This window comes from Panthera tigris, chromosome B4, assembly GCF_018350195.1.
Source record: "Panthera tigris isolate Pti1 chromosome B4, P.tigris_Pti1_mat1.1, whole genome shotgun sequence".
Lineage (NCBI taxonomy): Eukaryota > Metazoa > Chordata > Mammalia > Carnivora > Felidae > Panthera > Panthera tigris.
Window position 1 is genome coordinate 112,274,253 of NC_056666.1, and position 21,340 is coordinate 112,295,592.

General features: G+C 37.3%; 1 long non-coding RNA gene across 12 annotated transcripts in view; it reads right to left on the reverse strand.

Annotated features, from left to right (window-relative positions):
- Positions 1-21,340, reverse strand: part of LOC122240411 — a 430,864-nt gene that overhangs the window by 267,432 nt on the left and 142,092 nt on the right. For 10 of the 12 annotated variants that reach the window (XR_006220142.1, XR_006220139.1, XR_006220136.1 and 7 more), the window contains exon 2: positions 10,688-10,813. The exons of the other annotated variants lie outside the window; for them this stretch is intronic. This is a non-coding gene — a long non-coding RNA (uncharacterized LOC122240411). The remainder of the gene's footprint in view (positions 1-10,687; positions 10,814-21,340) is intronic. 12 annotated transcript variants of the gene reach the window in all.

Genomic DNA, 21,340 nt, shown 5'->3' on the forward strand with positions numbered 1-21,340 from the left:
GTCTGATGTAATCCACCTGCCAACATATGGCTGCCTGGTTTCCTTAAAGCATGTTACCCTATTTAAGACCCAACTTTAGTCTTTGTTCCTGTCAGATCAGACATCCAGCTGCAGCAATCATTAGAACATCCTTGGTTGCAAGGAACCCAAGCTGTTGAGTCAATGCATAGCCTCTATTTTTTACTATCATGGTTATAAAATTCATGAACCCATTTTGCTAGCACTGAGATGTCTGAGGACAGAAGCTTACTGACCTAAACTAGTTGATTATTCTCTCCACTTGGCAATTTAGTGCCTCTTCTAAAGTTCCACGCAGTGATTTATTGCCTCTTGTACAATGGCAATCACCAATGATGCTTACACTTTGTGTCCATTCCCATAAATTTATACACTTGTCTCTTCCTCAAACCTCCTTCTCCCCAAACGTTTAGCCTCACTCATTAGAGGCCCTTGACCAATCAGCTAAGTCATTACTGCTCATGATTGTAGGCATACTCTTTGAAAAATACACTTCTACTCCACATAAAGTGGATGGCCAGATATACTTCCCGATAGTCTCACAATTGGTAGGCTTTTCCTGTATTCTAGGACCATCCCTGACTGAGCTTTGTTTCAAGAATAACCAATTTCTATCTTGTACCCATAACTCAGGTTGGCCCACTCATGAACTCAGTTTGGGACTTTTCCTCCTCTGTCAACTAGTCATAGTTCATGAAGCCATGGTTATGAGCAGAGGGAGTGGCATCATGCAATAATTGGTGACATGAATTTCTGGGCCACCTCTTTGTTTATATACACTACTATAATTTCTGGCCTGCTGAGTTCCAACCCCTGCTGTACAATATCCATCTTATGATAAATTGCTGATCAGCCTACCTTGCCTGACAGCTTGATGGGTCTCATAATAACCAGAAGGTAAGGGTTACTTGATTTCCCACAGTCAGGCACTCGGCTTCTACTCAGGCCCTGCAGCATGTCATGAGCTATTTTTCAAATGATATATAAGTTCTTTGCTGCAGATGGCATGGCCTAGTTCCATAATGTTAGATTTCTGTGCTGTGATTCTCCTACTGGTCTTGCCAGGGGCTCTATTTGGCATCTTTCTCCACCATAGATACCCCTAGTACCATGGTACTGCCAGGTCATATGCCTCAAGTGGCATGGCTGCTGAAATTTATTATACCGGCCCTTTTTGCTCTGACCTGACTTGGAATAAACAGTCTTACATATAATCCAATAATTGTATCAGAGCAGTAGTTACGCGTTTGAAATATGTTGTCTACCAATGGAAATCAGTATCAATGGGCCAAAGTTTTAGGAGAAACGAATATTAGCATAATTGCAAAATATCTTTCCCAAGATGTTTATCAATTGCAAAGAGAAATATAGTAACTTTATAGTGGAAAACTGAGTAGACACCACTCTCACGAAATGATCAAGATTAATATACTAGCATTAAGACATGCTGAAATCTTGGACTCTCTGACATCATGCACTGAGAAGGACATAACTCTTCTGTGGTGTGATTGCCAAAAAAGTGTACAACCTCAATCTGATGATGAGAAAATATCAGACCAATCCAAATATTTTACAAAATAACTGACCAGTGCTCATCAAAAGTGTTAATGTCATGAAAGATGAGGAAAAATACAAATAAAATATAAATATAAATAAAATATATACATATAAAGATATAAATATAAATATAAAAATCACAAATTAGAAGAGACAATGGAGAATGATAACTAAATGCAGTATGAGATCCTGAAAAGGATCCTGGAAGAGTAAAAGAAACAGTGGGGGAAAAACTGGTGCAATTCAAGGAAGGTTCAAGTTTAATTAATAATATTCTACCAATGTCAATTTCCTGGCTTTGATAATTGCACAGTGGTTGTGTCAGTTATAATTAGAGGAATAAGACTATGAGGAACATGTGAATTCTCTGTAGTACTTTTGTAACTTTTGTAAGTTTTGTTGTAAATCTAAAAATATTTCAAAATAAAAGGTACAAAAACATATATGAAACAAATTAACTGGATTAAATACTCCATTTTTTTTTTAAATTTAAATCCAAGTTAGTTAACATATAGTGTAATAATGAGTTCATGAGTAGAACTTAGTTATTCATCACTTACATATAACACCCAGTGGTCATCCCAACAAGTGCCCTCCTTAATGCCCATCATCCACTTACCCCATCCCCCCACCCAACACTCCGCCAGCAACCTTCAGTTTGTTCTCTTGTATTTAAGAGTCTCTATGTTTTGTTTCCCTCTCTTTTTTTATCTTATTTTTGCTTCCCTTCCCCTATGTTCATCTGTTTTGTTTCTTAAATTCCATATATGAGTGAAATAATATATTTGTCTTTCTCTGATTTATTTCACTTAGCATAATACACTCTAGTTCTATCCATGTTGTTGCAAATGGTAAGATTTAATTCCTTTTGATCACCGTAAATACTCCATTTTTTTATCCAAATTGGATAAAAAGCAAACCCAACTACATGTTGTTTGCTAGAAACACATTTTAAATATCACATGTAAATAGGTTGAAATTGAGCACCATAAGCACAAGAAAGCTAGTGTAGCTAAACTAATATCAGACAAAAGATATGATAAGGAATATTGCCAGAGATAAAAAGAGATATTTCATAACAATGAAAGGGTCACTTCATCAAGAAGTTACAAAAATCCTAAATGTGCATGTCTTAATAAAAGAGCTGCAAAATATATGAAGCAAAAATTGAGAGAAATAACAGAAGAGTTAAAAAAATCCAGCTATAATTGGAGATTTTAATAACTCTAAGTAATATTTAGAAAAAAAGTGGATCAGTATATCAGTGAAAATACAACCTTATTTTTAAAAATTGCCCTAAATGACATTTTTAGAATACAATGCTCAACAACTGAAGGTAGTGAAGTAGGATGAAAATCTTAAAATAGGGAAAGTCTTAAGAGACTGACCATGCAGATCTTTTACATTAAGATAAAGACTTTGTATTTAACTCAAAAGCAATGAGAAGATATTAAAGAATGTTATCAGGGATGTGAATGATATAAGTGAATTCTAGATTGCCTGTTTACCAAAATCCAGTCCAAATATCATCATGTGAGTGTTAAGCAACACATTTAAATGGGTTTGGGTCATGAAGAAGATTCTAAAATCAGAGAGTAGATTGAGAAATGAGAAAGTAGATTATCAATACCAAATCATTTTTAACATGTAAAAGTTAAAACTTTACTTTTTAAAAAATTAAAGAAGGAGGTTTTTGATAATTCTTAGGTCCATTAGGCTAACTACGAATGAGTAATAAGGAAAGATTCTTTTTTTTTAACTTTTTTAAAAGTGTACTTATTATTATTAAGAGACAGAGCATGAACAGGGGAGGGGCAGAGAGAGAGGGAGACACAGAATCTGAAGCAGGCTCCAGGCTCCGAGCTGTCAGCACAGAGCCTGACACAGGGCTCGAACTCACAAACTGCAAGATCATGACCTGAGCCGAAGTCGGACGCTTAACCCACTGAGCCACCCAGGCGCCCCAATAAGGAAAGATTCTATCTTAGCGCCACCGCCAAAACACACATACACAAGAATGTGCTGTACACACACACACACACACACACACACACACACACACACAGAGGAGAGCAGGAAGAACATGTCCTGGCTCAGAATCCTCCAAGATATTCTTGTAGGATGAATAAAGTTTCCCACTTTTGTTGATCTCCCTAGACCACAAACCCCACACTTCAGTCTCTTTATGATTTTGCAAAGTTTTACTCATTGCTATAGCAAGGGAATGTACAGATAATGGTTTTTATTCATTAAATGTGCTTTGAGATTAATCTTTTTAAGTACTGGATATTTCTAGGCCACTAGTCAGATGGATAACCTTCCAGGTCTCCATGTAACCTAGAGGCACATGTTTAGACCAAGTACAGTTCATTAGAAAAGAAGGGCTGAACACAGAGATTTAACAATAACAATCTCTAAAAACACAGAGATTTAACAATTTAACAAATTCAGTTAAAGTGAATTTTCTGATCCTTCTGGTCTCATAAATTTAAGGGCAGACTTAGCTCACACAAAACACTGCTTCTTCCCTGTAATTTCCTTTGCCTTTATTTGGGTCTCACAGTTTCGTGGGGCTACCCAGAAGGATCCATTTCTCGTCTTACTCCATGCCTGAAGTAATCTCTTAACCTTTAGATTTCCAGTCCAAAGAAACTGACAAAGCAAAATCCAACCTGACTTGAAATGTAAATGTTGACCCAATTTTCCCTTTCATGTTGCTCCCTCAGTACTGATTTGTGTGAAATGGGAACAGATGGCAATGTGTTACTTGTGGGGAAAAAAAAATCTTTACTTCTGAAATGCTCCCCTTCACTCAATGACATATTGCCATCAATAAATGTTTCATTTGCTTCATTTAATTACTCTGGCCCAGTATCTTTTGGCCACACAAGTCTAATAAAAACTCAAATAGATTATATTATTCTGGAAAGAAAGTGGAAAAATAATGATAATATAAACCATTTGATAGAGAAATATTAGAGACTAAAAGCTTTGTGTCTTGGACTGAAGGGCAGTTGAAGAGATGGTCTCAGGGGCAAATTTCAAAATAAGCTGTGGAATTAATAACATACAACTCTGTATGTTCAGCAGCCAACACAAAGCAGGCTTGAAGCAAAGTCAGGACTGGAGTACACAAGAGAGCCTCAGTAGACCAAAGGTGTGCCAATGTTGGCTGACCCACACGGACCCCAGAGCGGGTTATTATGCGTATAAAATAGTTTACGGAGAAACAAGCCTAACATTTCAAATTCTCAAATAGAATTGAAAAAAAAAATGTTGAATTGAAAAATACAAGAGTTCTTTTGGAATCAGAGGGGAGTTCCTACGGGGATGGACTAAAGGGAACAGTCAGCTGCTTCTATTTAAAACTCCCTTGTGTGTGTGTGCTTTCCCTTGAGGAAGGGTGTGCAGAAATGTTTTAAATCCTCCAGTTTGCCAGTAGTCACATCACGGTAGGAACTGGTTCTCTTCCTTTTATCTCCCCTTCCTTACCTTCCCTTTCTCCCCCCTTTCCTTCCTTCCTTCCTTCCTTCCTTCCTTCCTTCCTTCCTTCCTTCCTTCCTTCATACTTTTGAGGCTTACAAATTACTCCCTTGAACTTCCTTGACTGGAGGCAGCACACCGAAAAGCAGTATCTCTCCTTGTACTACTGGACATAATTGACATAAGTTCCAAATGACTTATACATTAGTGTCAGTCTGGATAATGGTGGAAACCATCTCTCCAGATGGTTCAAATGAAGGGAGTTGACACAAAGGACTACTCTTAGAATTCTCAAAGTAGAATTTCCTGATCATGGTCCCAAGTTTCAATTTCTAGAACTGTTTTGTGGCTGTATCAATGAGCTGAAATTGTGGCAGGGCAATTGTAGCAATCAGATCATCATCAACCCAATACTCCCCTGCGATCAATTTGAATACTCTTCCTAACATGGTCTGCTGATCATATTTAGGCTGCTAAGGAAGCTCTGGATGAATTATGACAAAAGACACTGGTGGCATAAAGGACAGGGTGATATTTGGGCTATCAGAACACCTAGGCTTGGGTCTTCTACCTTCAGTCGATACTGAACCTTAGGAAAGTCATTTAAGTTTCTCTGGGCCTCAGCTTCCTTATTTATAAGGTAGTGATAGCAATAGTTCTCCAAAACAGAATATTGTTATTATTTGTCACATAGAACTAGAATAAGGTATTGATCTTAATCTAGTGTTTGGAAGACAGGCTACCTGGTATTTTTGAATCCTTACTTTAGCACTTACAAACTATTTATTTGAGAGAGAGAGAGAGAGAGAGAGAGAGAGAGAAAGAATCCCAAGCAGGGTCCTCATTGTTAGCATGGAGTCCAATGCGGGGCTTGAATTTACGAACCATGAGATCATGACCTGAGGCAAAACCAAACGCCAGATGCTTAACCAACTGAGCCACACATTATGAGTTACACATTATGCAACTCTCAGTGGCCTTGTCCATAAATGGAAAGTACTGTGTGACTTAGATAATACAAGTGTTTTAAAACAGTGACCAGCACATACTTCATTTATAGAAATTTCATATATAAAAAAATGATTCTTGCAACTATATAGACATGCATGTTTAGATTCCCATTTTCAACTCTGTCCAAAACTTTAAATTGCTTTGTTTAAAAAATTCATATTTACAAACTCCTTTTGCAAAATGCTTAGAGAATCTCCAAAATTTTACATGTGGGAGCTGAAATTCCGAGGGATAGGTGCCGGCTCTGGTTGTATGCATTCAGTTCAGCGGGTCTGGACGTGAGTGCCGCGCCTGTGTGTGTTGTATCTGTGTTCTTCAATCTCCAGACTTCATGGCTAACGAATTCTCTCCTACAGTTTTCATCTTTTCTTTTGTTCCCAGACTCCGAGAGAACTTTCAAATTTTGTTTTTCTTCCATATCATTGATTTGATAATTTTGACAATTTGATTCTATGGTTTATTGTTTCTAATGCCTGTTTGAATGCTGCTGCTTCAAAATGTCCTTATGAGGTGCCAGGTGGCTCAGTCAGTTAAGTGACCGTCTCTTGGTTTAGGCTCAGGTCATGATCTCACAGTCACAGGATCGAGCCCCATGTTCGACTCCTGCTTGAAGAATGGAGCCTGCTTGAGATTCTCTCTCCCTTTCTCTCTGCCCCTCCCCTGATCGTGCTCTCTCTCTTCCTCTGTCAAAATAAATAAATAAACATTTGTTTTTAAATTAAAAAAAAATATCCTTATAACATTCCCTTACCTTACAAAATTTTAAGTTTTTTTTACTAGAATCTGTCAGTTTTTTCAACTAGCCCCTTTTTTAAATTGACTCCTTTTCTATTATTTCACTTTAACTCTTTTATTATAATCTATCATCTTAGCATTTTATTGAAACCATATGGCAATTGTTTTCAAGTCTGCTAAGAGCTCAGACTCTGGAGTCAGGTTCCCCGAGTTTGAACCCTGGCTTTGCCATTTACAAAGCCATATGAGCATGTTACTACTGTCTTGTCTGTTCTTGATCTGTAAAATGGGAATCATCTTATCATTACTCATGTGAATTATAAAAGGGAATATGCATCAAACATTTAAAACTCTGTTGAGGGGCGCCTGGGTGGCTCAGTCGGTTGAGCCTCCGGCTTCGGCTCAGGTCATGATCTCACGGTCTGTGAGTTCGAGCCCTCTGTGCTGACAGCTCAGAGCCTGGAGCCTGCTTCGGATTCAGTGTCTCCCTCTCTCTCTGCTCCTCCTCCCTTCATGCTCTGTCTCTCTCTGTCTCAAAATTAACATTAAAAAAATAATAAATAAATAAACCTCTGTTGAATAACAGGTCTCAGAGAGTAACTAGCATTTTTCAAATGGCTCTTTTCCCCATAGCAAATATCTATAGCTGTATCTTCTATATTTATATCATATCTATATCAACACATGTACACACAATACACACATTTATGTCTATGCATATATGTGCATGTGCATATGTATCTTCTTCTGTATTATTCAGTGTTATATTTTTAGTCTTTTTTATGTTTCAGATTTTCATTTTTTTCTATATACTCCTCCTTAAAAGAAGCCTATCCAGTTCAGTGTTTCCCTATAAATAGGGTAGGAACATTCTCCCTGCTTGCCCTCTCGAGCCACCTGCCATTGTGAGAATGTTCCTCTCTACCATGACATGGGTGCTGCTTGATGTCTCCACCCACTAGATACTGTCTGGTATTTCAGTCTTTGATGTGGGGTATATTCGTTGGTGTCACTGTTGGATTAACTTACTAGGAAGAATAGTATTTATCCCCAGCTAATAGATACGATCTCCTACAGCAATAAGGATAAATTAAAAATTTGGGACACCTGGGTGGCTCAGTCAGTTACGTGTCCGACTTTGGCTCAGGTCATGATCTCCGGTTTGTGAGTTCAAGCCCCACGTCAGGCTCTGTGCTGACAGCTCAGAGCCTGGAGCTTGCTTCGGATTCTGCGTCTCCCTCTCTTTCTGCCCCTCCCCCATTCATGCTCTGTCTCTCTCTCTAAAAAATAAACATCAAAAAAAATTTTTAAAAGAATAAATTAAAAATCTAAACCTGTCACCTGAAAGAGTACATTGCTATGAGCATCTCTTGTTCAGCTCATTTTTACTGCTGCTTCCCCACCCCCACCTTTTCTGATTTATGGCTTAATACAGCTTATCTATTTATTTTTTTACTATTTTTTTAAAGTTTTTTAATGTTTATTTTAGAGAGAGAGGGAGAGAGAGAGAGAGAGAGAGAGCACAAGCAGGAGAGGGGCATAGAGAGAGGGAGACATAGAATCTGAAGCAGGCTCCAGGCTCTGAGCTGTCAGCACAGAGCCTGATGAGGGGCTCAAACCCACCAGCTATGAGATCATGACCTGAACTGAAGTCAGACACTAACCCATGGGGCCACCTTGGCGCCGAAATACGGCTTTTTACAGAGAAACTGTCTTCTGGTATTAGCGACGTTGACTACTGGTTTCTAGAGATACCTTTCAAGATACTACATGGTTTTAGACATTTTTCTAGGTCTGTGGATACAAAACTTAAAAATAAAGACAGTTCTTGGATCCTAGGTGTTGACAATTTTTAAAAAGGTTTTTATGGAAGTAAAACACATACAATGTAAAATTTATCATCTTAGCCATTTTTAAGTGTACAGTTCAGTGATACTAAGTACATTCACACTGTCATACAACCATCACCACCGTCCGTTGCTGTAACTCTTTTCATTTAAGACTAACTCTGTCCTCATTAAACAATGTCCCATCCCCCAGCCCCCAGCCCCTGGTGACTACCATTCTATTTTTTGTCTTTATGGTTTTGACTAGTCTGAGTACCTCCTACAAATGGAATCATATGGTATGTTTTTCTGTGACTGGCTTATTTCACTTAGCATAATGTCCTCAAGGTTCATTCATGTTGTAGCATATTGTGGAATCTCCTTCCTTTTTAAGGCTGAACAGCATACCATTCGCTTATCTGTTAAAAAGCATACATTTTGCTTATCTGTTAATTCACTGATGGACATGTGGGTTGCTTCCCTGTTTTAGCTCTTATGAATAATGGTGCTATAAACATGGGTGTACAAATATCTCCTCAAGATCCTACTTTCAGTTCATTTGGATATACACCCAGAAGTGGAACAATTAGCTTATATGTCAATTTTTTTAAAAAATTTTCTTGAGGAACACAATTAAATTCTACAGAACATGCAGGGGTGTCTGAAAACATAAACAACAATTTTATGCTAATAAATTCAATACCAAAGTGAAATGGGCAAAGTTTTTAAGACACAAATACCAAAATTCATCCAAGAAAAGGATAGCCTGAATATTCCTGTATCTATTAAAGAAATTGAATGTGTAGTTAAAATGTTTCTGAAAGACACTGTAAGGAAACTGCAGATAGATATCCTTCATGAAAATATAGGCTGCATTTTTATAAAATATGCAAGCCAAATCCCTATATATGTTTATGTAGCTTTGAATAAGGGATAGAGTAAAGAGTAGAACCATATTGTTAACTTTGAATGAGAGATAGAGGAAAGAGTAGAACCATATTGTTAACTTTGGCCAACCCAGGGATGTTAAGGATGGTGAAGAACTCATTGAGTTTTTTCTTTTTTTTACCTCTGTGTTTTACAAGTACACATTAATTTTTTTAATTTAAAAACGTAGCTTAAAAAAACCCTCAAGGGATTCCATTTCATCATTTATGGCAAGAGGAAAATTTGAATTGAGCACATCTATTTAATGCCTATTACGTTTAAGCCCCCACGGATGGTGCTGAGGACACAATAATGAATAAATAAAACTGTATCAGTCTCAATGATCCTTAACAAAATAGAATGAGATGAACAGTAAGGAATAAAGTTCATGTCTGAATGACAGTTATAATTAGTATGCATGATCACTGAGAGCATGAACCTCCTCCCTCAGTTTGACAATACCTAACACAGTGTCTGGCAAATAGTTGATATTATTTAATCAGTTTTTTTGTGAATGAATGAATAAATAATGTGTGTGGTACAGCGGGGCAAGAGAAAGTGGACAATTCTACCTGCAGAATGGGAAAGGAAAGAAGGGATGCATGCGTACAGGAGATGATTTAGTTAGCCTTTCTGAGTTGTAGGGAACGCCATACAAAGTAAGATGCATATGAAAAGCTGGGAATCACACGGCATGATTACGGAATGCAAGCTACTCAGCACAATTGCTGTGCCTAGTAAACAAAGATGGCTGGCTTCGGCAACAAGGCAGGAAAAGGGATAAGGAATAGCCTCATTTACCAAGATAAAACATTTACATTGGAGTTAAGAAGATCAGAAAAAAACACAGAAGTAAGGCTCTCAGAGGTAAAAGAGTATTTCTTTCTCTGACTGAATATATATATGTATCTATGCATACATGGGGACCATGACTGTTGGTCACCCTCTCTACGAAAAAGTGAAATGGGAGTCAGGAAGTAGGTTCTCTATCAACAAATATATGTGAAGATAGCTAGGGTGTGAAAGAATGAAGAGAATTTGTAATTACTATATTCATTTTGTGAATCTCCTGAGTCTTCAGGAGGTGGCACCCAAAACTCAAACTCATAGGGAATTGCTTACATTCTTACCCTGTTGTCTGGTCATGAAAGCAGCAACACATCGACTTCTTCACAAAACAATGTCATGGCTGCCTCTATCCCTCAGGTTTTTATGATAAATGGCCTCAACCCTTTCACTGAACTGGAAATTGTTTCCTACAAAATACGAACGCTCATGAGTAAGGCTGAATACACAGATAGCAGTATTCAAAATTCATTTTTATTTATGTTATACAATTTCATCTAATTCTAAATGCAGACATTTTTGGAGACTGATAACCTAAGTATGTAATTTAGGGATAAATTCTTTTGACTTTAGAACTTCCAATTGAGACACTGGAACATTAGGAAATCTTGTTGAATTATTTTTCTCTTTTCATTTCAAAGTAAATTGTTGACTCAACAGCTCCTTAACCTTTCTATCTGTTTACAGGTATTAAGATTCAAGAGTGTGGGGGCTCTTCCCTGACCTCAAATTCCTGAAACAAGTATGAATCTGAGTCTATAAATACAACTGTCTGAGTAACAAAATTTGGTTATTTTCTATAATTCAACTTAATATCTTACATAGAGCCCCCATTATACTGACCTTAACCTTTAAAACTTTTAGGATTTCTACCTTGTGGTCATACTACAGCTTTTATTCCAGGATATTACCCAGGCATGGTATTTGGAAGGGTACAGAATGCAGGTGGGGGAGAGGGAAGCAATCTGCTTCTCAGTGATCTGTCCACATTGATTTTCACTGGAATATCCATTATCCCCATCTGCCTGGTTCCCCTCAGATCCAGGGATTCTCTGCTGTTCTGAGCCATGATTCTGGCATGGGACTTTTTTTCTTTTCTTTCTTTTTTTTTTTTTTTTCCAGGCTGCACATGGGGCCATCTGCCTTATGTGCCCCACAGCTATTTCTTTCTCGGGTCTTGTGGCCTTCCCAGCAGCACTGTGGTGCACAGTTTTCCTCTGCTTTTGGGATACATAGACCTCTCTCTATTTAGCTTGCCATTCCTCCTCCACCCCAACTCAGAGGTCTTTTTATAAGGATATACAGTAAGGGATTGTTTTTTGTGTGCTAGTTTATTTCGAGATAATCTGTCTATCCCTTCAAATTCCTCCTTCCAAATGTTTAGACATTTTACAAACCAAAACCCAGAAAGACTTGTGGGGAGTTATAGGAAAAGAAAAAGATAGTATCTCCAAATGTTTACCCACCATGTTTTCATATATATCATAGCCATCCTTTCTGTTAGGCAACAGTAAAACTGGCAAACACAGACCTTGTCATCCATATATATCACTTTGTTAGGGGAGGGAAAAAATCGTATCATGTACCTATAGATTCAAACTCGGTTCTATTTAACCAATGCTTATTGAACATTTGCTGTTTGTAAAGTGCTGGGCATAACGCAAAGTTGAAGAGAAACAAGATTCCTGTCCTAGAGGAATTTGCAGTCTAGTGAAGAAGAAAAACTAGAACATAAATAACAGTAATGCAAAACCTAAAATGATTAATCTGCCCACATGAGTCATAAACAAAGAGCTTTGGGAGCCCTGAGAAGGCGATTAATTTTAATCAGGGGATTGGAGAAAACTTCAACTTAGCGCTGACTCACAGCCTACCAGTAAACAGAGCGTTAACAACTCTCTGGGCATTTCCTCAGCTCTCCGGCCTTTTGGGGTAGAGGGCTGCAGAGAATAGCTCACGGCTTCTTCAATCCCCAGACAAGAGCATGTGTGTGCCTTGGAGGGTCCAGAACTTAAAGTTAGTTTTCGCTGAGGAACTCTTCCCATACATCCTTGCTACTTCACTGTTAGAGGCCCCTCTCTGCCACTACCTACTTTTCTAAAGCTTCTGCCTTCAGATCCGTCCTTCTCCTGTCTGCTTGACTTTGGTTGTTGGTGGTGGTAGTCATAGCACTGGTGGCATTTCCTTGTTTCTCTCTGTCTTGTTTAATGTTTCCTTTAGCTCTCTTTTTTTCCACTTTGGAGACTGATTCCAAATTTTGAACCTCTTTGCGCTTGGCATTTTCTGGCTAGCTAAATAAACTTTGTTCGTTGGCTTCAAAGAATCAGAAGCTTTAGGAAAATGAAATGGTCAATAAAGCAGAAGAAGAAAATGGGATTTCTTTTTCTTAAAAAAAACCGCTAAACCCTTAAAAGCATATTACTAAGTGTAAAAAGCCAATCTGGAAAAGTTACCTAGAGTATGATTCCAACAATATGACAAAACTGGAAAATGCAAAACTATGGAGACAGTAAAAAGATCAGGAATAAGCAGAGTACAAAAGGTTTTTTAGAGCAGTGAAGCGGCCATAATTATGGATATTTGTCGTTACACTTTCGTCAAACTCCATAGAATGTACGACACCAAGAATGAAGAGGAATATAAACCATGGACTTTGGGTGTTAATGATGTCAGTGTAGGCTCACCATTTGTAACAAATGTACCACTCTGGTGGACGATGTTGACAGTGAGGGAGTTTCTGCATGTGTGGTGTGAGAGGATGTACAGGAAATCTGTGTACTTTGCATTAATTTTTGCTGTGAACCTAAAACTGCCCTAAAAAATAAAGTCTGTTTAAAATTTTGTTTAAGTTAGCATGCAGTGTTTCTTCCTATCTCGCCCCCCACCAGTTAGGGGCTGTTCTTACGTTCGCTTAACCATAACGGTGCCTTCTGAGTGTCTGTGCTAGTCTCTGTTCGTCAGCTTGGGGGAGTGAAATTGTCTTTCACTTTAACAGAATGTGAGTGGTAGGTAAATCTTTCACTATCCTGGTCCATGCTTTTTTTTTAAAGATTCACTGTACTTTTGCTTCCTGTAATAAGGATTGTGCCTTGATGTATACTTCAAAGAGAGACAGCACAGATAAGAAAGGGCAAAAAGAAAGGAAAAAATCAATATGGGGAAATATCATTTCTGATTGCTGTGAAAAATCTCAACGCTCCCTATTTGTTTTATCACTCAAAGAAAAACTCTGATGGTATATAAGACTTATTTAGCACCATACAAACTGTGTGAGGCAGAGACAAGACAGTCTGTCTTGACCAGTCACCATGGTAACTTCTAAAAGCAAAGATTATGTCTGATTAGGTTGCCCTTCTCAGGAAGAATTGACCAGGAAAAGATCTTTTGAAAAGTTTAAAATGAAGGATAGGAAGATACTGGTACTAATTTCACACAGCTGCTCTTCTCCCTGACTCTCCTAATAAGAGTGACTCAGACTATTTTCTGGAACCTTTTCCCACTCCCATAGAGAGCTTCCAACGACATCCTCCCCTTGTTGAAAATGTGCCTCAGCTCGGTTCTTTGTGGTTATTGTCTCCACAGCCTATAATCAGAATTCCAGATATCTTTGTGGTTACTTGTAAAGAGATTGATGAATGTTCCTAAAGAAAGAAAAAATAATAAAAGAAGTGAAACATAATATGCTCTCAAAACACAGTTGTAAAAGGAAGCAAAACCTCAATCACGCCTGCCTTGCAATGATTTGGGGGGCAGGCAGGCAGCACGAAGGTGGAAATGTTGAAGAAGCCAGAAGACTGTGTTATGTTAGAATCATTTTTGTGAAAGCTCTTTGTGAAATGCTCTCTGCTGTGAAAAAGATCCTTATAAACAAAATTTTTCCCACCAAGTTTCTTCTAATAGTACTAGTGTCCATAAAGCACAATGCGCATCAATTATCCTGTTCTTCCTACGTAATCTCCTAAATAACGTAAAACGCGAGAGACTTCACTGGAGGCTGACAAATGTAAAGAGGGACACCAAGTAAGGAAATGATAGTTTTACTCCTGCTTAACAGAGAGGGTAAAATCTTACTGGCCACTACAGTATCCTGCAGTGGTGGGCTTAGAGAGAATTCTCATAAAGTCTGCAAAATGTGTGCAATCCTTCTGATGCTTTGTAAATCTAAAACACGGGATGGCAAAAATGTTCTTATTCTTCTTATTTGCATTGGCATGGCAAATACTTAAGGAATCACTCAGTCAACTTGACAAAGGGGAAAAAAATCTTTGAATCTGAGGTAAAAACTAAGAGTCATTCTTTTTTCTCTCTTTATTGAAAGCAAACAGCCTTTTCTGCCTGATTATTCATGAATATTATAACAAATCCTAGAGAGAAATGCGGTAATAGACATCAAAATTAAAAATTCACAACTCTTGCCTCGAGATAGATCTCCACATGTGCAAATGGAAATGTGTGCATTCCAGAGTTCTTATTGAGGCAAAAGAGAACTTATCTAAATGTACTCTGTGGGCAGGAGGTTAAAAAATGATGATGTAGTCATAACAATGTAACACTATTTTGTTTTTAAAAAAGAATGAGGACATGCTACCTGGGCCAATAAGGAATAATCCCTGAAGTATACTTTAAAATGACAGTGGATATGTCCTAAGTGCTTTTTGTATATTAACGTATTTGATCCTCATGACGATCCCCTTGAGTAGGTATTCTTAGAATTCCTGTATTAGAGCTAAGATGAGGAGCACATAAAGGTTAGGTAACCTGCTCAAGGTCACAAGCTAATAAAAGGTAATGTCAAGATTTGATCCTAAATCACCTCACTTCAGAGTTTGTATTATTAAACACTAAGAAATACCAGAAAGCAATGTTCAGAATAGTGTATATAATATATAGCTAATGTGTAACAAAGAATATGCACACACACACACACACACACAGACACACACACACACACACACACACACAATCAATCCTCATTATTCGTGGATTTGTTTACTTGCTAAAATTTATTTATAACCTCAAAATCAATATTCACAAAACTTCCTAGGTCAAACAATGTGGCACTGTGCCTTCTTGTTTTTGTTCCTATGTGAACGGTGAGTAAGTGTCCTTATTACAGTGTGCTTAGTGCCCATTTTTTCTCATTTGTGTGCTTTTTATTGGTGACTTTGCTGTTGAAAATGGCCCAGGCATAGCGCTGAGGTGCTGTCTAGTGTTCCTAAGCACAAGAAGGCTGTGATGTGCCTCAGAGAAAATAAGTGTTAGATAAGCTTTGCTCAGGCATGAGTGATAGCACTGCTGGCTGTTAGATAGATGTTAATGACTGATAAATAAGCTATCTTTAACCAGAAACACATATAAGACAAAGTTATATATTGATCAGTTTGTGACAATGTTGTGACCAGAGGCTCACAGGGACTTAACCCTGTAATCCACTGAGGAGTCATAATGATGCGGGAGTTGCTATGTTCACAGAGACTCTCTGGAACACAACTACTATGAATAACAAGAATCAATTATGTACATATGTGTGTGCATATATATGCTTATGTAGGTATCACGCATAAAAAAAATCTTAAGATTATAAAATAAACTGCTGACAGTGATTTTTTGGGGGGAGGAAGACTAAGTTACCAAATGGAGTTCAGAATGGGAGAAAACTTTCCTTTCTCCTTATGAAAATTTACATGTGTATCATCTATTGAAATATTTTCATGCAAACATTACAGAGAAAGGAAAAGTTTCCCAAAGTTTTGCATAATCCCACCTTCCTGCAAATGGATTCATAAATCATTTTCTAGGCTTTTGAAATGCAAATATAATATACATAATCATACTCTACTGTATCTTGCTTTTTTAAACTTTCGCTGCTGAACTTCTTTCTAGGTCAAAACATAAAGAAGTACCTGTCCCTCCTTTCCTTCCACATCCCGCCACAAACACAGCCCCATACTGAGACACAGACATCACAGATTTCTGTCTCTTCAGACTGCCCTCCCACGACTGGCATTTCTGTAAGAGTATAGCAACACATTTTGAAGACAAAATCATTCCTGGACTCTGAAATTTAAAGTAAGAGAATGGAATAGGGTATATAAAAAATGGGGGAGAATCTCCTCTAAAGTTTTGTGAATTTTTAAGCTTTTGTTTTTCATCCCGAGCCAGAGAACTTGTATTATTTTTAATGTCTATTTATTTTTTTAACTAAAAATTTTTTACTTCTTACTTATTTTTGAGAGTGAGAGAGACAGAGTGTGAGTGGGAGAGGGTCAAAGAGAGAGGGACACAGAGGATCTGAAGCAGGCTCCAGGCTCTGAGCTGTCAGCACAGAGCCCAACGCGGGGCTCATACTCATGAACTGTGAGATCACGACTTGAGCTGAAGTCGGACACTTAACCAACTGAGCCACCCAGGAGCCCCCAGAGAATTTTTCTTACAAAAAATTGGAAGAGAAAAATAATTTACTCTGAGTCATTCACATACTAGGTACTGTATGTATATATATATTTGATCCCGTACCCTGGAGTTAGATATAATCATTTCCATTTTATGGATAGAGAAAACAGACTTCCGCAGATCAAGCCATTCTTGTCTCTAGAAAGCAAAGAAGAGAGCCATGTTCTATACTCCTTTTCAGACTAAATGTTTATGGATATTTTTGTGCTATCCCTAGTATTTGACTCTCGAATCTGCAGGTTACTTGGCCACTTATTTATCACTACTGCCAATTTATACAACATTAAATCGCATCTAGTTTCTCCAAGACCACATAACAGATGTAAAGCGAATTCCAGAACATGAGAATCAGACTGTTGTGCACACGGCTCATTGCATTAGACAATGAAATTCTAACCTTTGGTACATCCACCTTTTCTAATAAAATTACTCTTTTGCAGGAAAATTCTGGTTTTGCTCTTCAAAAGAAAAAAATAATAATAATAATGATAAACTCCTTAACATACTGACATTCTAGCTTAAAGAAACAGACGTTGAAAAATTATAGATGCTTCAGGTAATGGCTTCTAGGACCATAGGACCAAGTTAAGCTGAATATAAATGAAGTCAAAGAATTAGTCTCATGATTGTATTTCAATTAGACCTGCTGGTATCATCAATTTTTAAGTTTGTAGGTAATACCCACTAATTTCCTCTAGAGGGAGAATGAAACAAGAATAGGCGAACAGAGTGTTAAAAAGTGGATGTAGAGTGATCTTGAAGATTGCCCCTTAACAGAGAAAAGACATTTTTCCAAAGCTGCCATAAGCAAAACCAGAGTGGGTAGTTTTATTGTGATATATTTTTTAAGTATAGCTGAGTCAACCTCTAAAATACAAAGGATCATGTTTTCAGTTTCCCTTTAATTTTGAATAGAAAGTAACTACGCTCACACACAATTTCACCTACTTCACTCTTTATCAATTGCAACAATATCTATATTCTAAAAGAGATGATGAGCCTGTAAAAACACTTTTTTTTAAAAAAATGTGCAATTAGTTCTTAGTATTCATGAAATAAATACGATGCTCATTTACTTAAAGACACAAGCGAAACAATTTAAGGAAGCATTCTGCAAAGCAAATTATCCAGTGTTACATAAAATACTGCATAAAATGAAATATCAAGATGATTATCCTTCCTCACCCCACAATCTCCTTAGGATAGTCAATGTTCTGCTAAAAATGATCCAATCTTGTAAAGTTTGGAGATCCGGAGAAAAAGCACTGAAATAAGTGTTTATGTGCATTGTGCAAGGACTGAAATTCAGGTAGCTTCACTGTTATTACAGAATCTCAAGAAATAAACATCAAAGGGAGATGAGATCACTATCTCTAGAAATAAAGGTTTCCACAAGAGAAACAATCGTGGAAGAAAATTATCCTCTTTGCTAACAATATGGTGATCAGCCTTTCCTGCTTTCTCCTGATGATGAGGTGATGTCACCGGTCAGAAGCGCTGGCCTATTTTCTGTTCTGCCTATGGTGGGTTGAATTGGATGAAAATAAACATCTTACATAACAGGCCGGCTGTGCACTTCATCTTTTTTTTTTTTTTTTCCCAAGGAGATTTTCCCAGTGTGAATTCTGCATGTACAATTAACATTGGCAAAATTTCAGCTAAAAAATCTGTTAGGTTTATAAGCAGATTGACAATAAAGCCCTTGTATGCTGCCTCCCATTCTCCCCAGCCACCGTACCTCCTACACACACACACACACACACACACACACACACACACACACACACCACACACATCGTTACCGCCGCAACCTCCACTACCATTACCTCCACTCCTCCCATAATCAAACCGGCTTTGTACTGAGAGAGAAGGGAAAGCAGACAAGTTAAAATTGAAATTGGTCTTCAAAGAGTTGTAACAAAACAGAAGATTGCAGATTAGAGCCATTGTCTTATTCCAGTGATATAAACCAGACCCCTTCTTGGGGCTTGCTTTCTCAAAATTGAAGATGATGAATCAAAGATTACAAGCCTAACCAAAAAGATGTATCCCTATGTTAGTAGCCTTTATGGTCATGAAAAAAGCAAACCCAGCAGAGAGAATTTTCCATTGTAATTTGTAACAAGTAACACGGATTCTATCATAAATCCTGTTTTGTATGGAGGGGTTTATGAATTTTTAGGCTTTGGCATCTATTGTAGAGGCTACTTATGGGTTGAATATATTAAACTGAGTGTTCAACTTGATTTTCCTAATTCCTGAAGATACAATAAAGTCAGAGGTGTCAAAAAGCCAAAATGAACATATACTTGAACAGTCTAGATGGAATTCATATGAAATCAGCATTATAATTCCCAGTGGTTTGGATGGAGCCCATCAACTGACTTAGTGGTCTTAATCCCAAAGAAAATAGTGGCACGGTCTTTGCTCAGTAAAGTAAATATTTGAATTCCTATCATATGCCTAACAACAAATATTAAATAACCTAAATAGTATAGAGTTGAACTTAGACTGTCACATATTTTTATATTGCTAAGCACTAAATATAAATGTTGCTAATCTATAGTGCAAGAGAGGAAAACCATTAAAAGTAAATGCAAAGAAACAGATGATGAATAAAGATTATTTGACCCTTCTTGGCACAAAAATAATCACGATTTTTCTGTTCCAAGTAGAAGCCACTTTGGAAAGGGCCAAAAGCAACTCTCTTTTACTGGGTGTATATACATAATGTCAAATCAAAAACAACCAGTCCTATAATGATATGTGCATTAGTGTGTATCCATTTAGTGGTGCTGACCTATGCTTAGAGGCTATTCTTTGCTTTTTAATACAGGTATATAATTGATTGACACAAAATATCCTATTAGTTTCAGATGTACATCATAGCGATTCAGAATTTTTATACATTATGTAATGATCCCTATGATAAACCTAGTTACTCTCCATCTTCTACAATGTGCACTAGTATGCTACATACCTGCTTAATACACACCAGTAATAATGGGCAGAAAATATGTATGTAATGAACCATCTATGTTACTTTGGGAAAGTTAATTGCATTTATTCTAAAGATTTGCATTTAAATACCAGCTCTGGTTTTCACTGCCAGTAAGATCTTAAACAATTAGTTATACTTCTCTAAGCCTCAGCTTTCTCATCAATAATGTGAAGACAGTGATGTTTTTAAGAAATGCTTTAAGGGGCGCCTGGGTGGCGCAGTCGGTTAAGCGTCCGACTTCAGCCAGGTCACGATCTCGCGGTCCGTGAGTTCGAGCCCCGCCTCAGGCTCTGGGCTGATGGCTCAGAGCCTGGAGCCTGTTTCCGATTCTGTGTCTCCCTCTCTCTCTGACCCTCCCCCGTTCATGCTCTGTCTCTCTCTGTCCCAAAAATAAATAAAAAACGTTGAAAAAAAAATTAAAAAAAAAAAAAGAAATGCTTTAAGAAAAAAAAAGACAATATGTGCTAAAGTATCTGACAGTGCATAGCCAATAACTGGATATACATATATGTATATATATATATATATATATGACTTTGAATGATCAAAGTCATAGATAGTCATCAGTAATTTTACAAAGAAGTAAGGCTGAATTACTTAATATATACCAAATTTTGATTTCTTGGAGCAATTATTTATTGACTTGGCTTAAAGAATAATGACTCATATTTTATATAAGCATGTGTAGCTATTTGCATTGAATGGATTGTACTCAAATTAATTTCCAATTGTTTAGCCAGCCCAAAATTTTTTCATGCCTATTTTATGTTTAATAATAGAAGAGAGTAAGAATAAATCGTTTCAGTACTTTGTTGGCTTCTAGGAGATTTCAACATTCTTGGGGAGATGATAAATTAAAGAAACAATTACAAGACATTAAGTCATTATTATATTATGTAAGATATAAGTATTCTAAGAACCAAGTGGATATTTTATTGAATTAAAAACAGTTATTGTTTTCATACACATTCTCAAGATGGTAAGTATGTAGAAGAAAATTTTGCATGAGGTTTTAATATAGAATTATGATCTTTTCAAGTATTTCCATGAATTTTGGAGACAAATATTTCTTGAAGTAGTGCTTTTTTGATAATGTTAAAGAACTTAAATCTGGAAGAGTTTAAAGTTGATAATACTTTATTAAAAACATAAACAACCAGGGGCGCCTGGGTGGCTCAAGCCGATTGAGTGTCCGACTTCGGCTCAGGTCATGATCTCATGGTTCATGGGTTTGAGCCCTGTGTCAGGCTCTGTGCTGATGGCTAAGAGCCTGGAGCTGCTTTGGATTCTGTGTCTCCCCTCTCTCTGTCCCTCCCCCACGCACACTCTGTCTGTCTGTCTCTCTCTCTCTCTCCCTCCCTCTCTTTCTTTTTCTCTCCCTCAAAAATAAATAATAAGATATTTTAAAAAGATTAAACAAAAGATAAACATCTAAGATAAATATACTTGTACAAATGCATATATTTAAAAAATACATGTACAA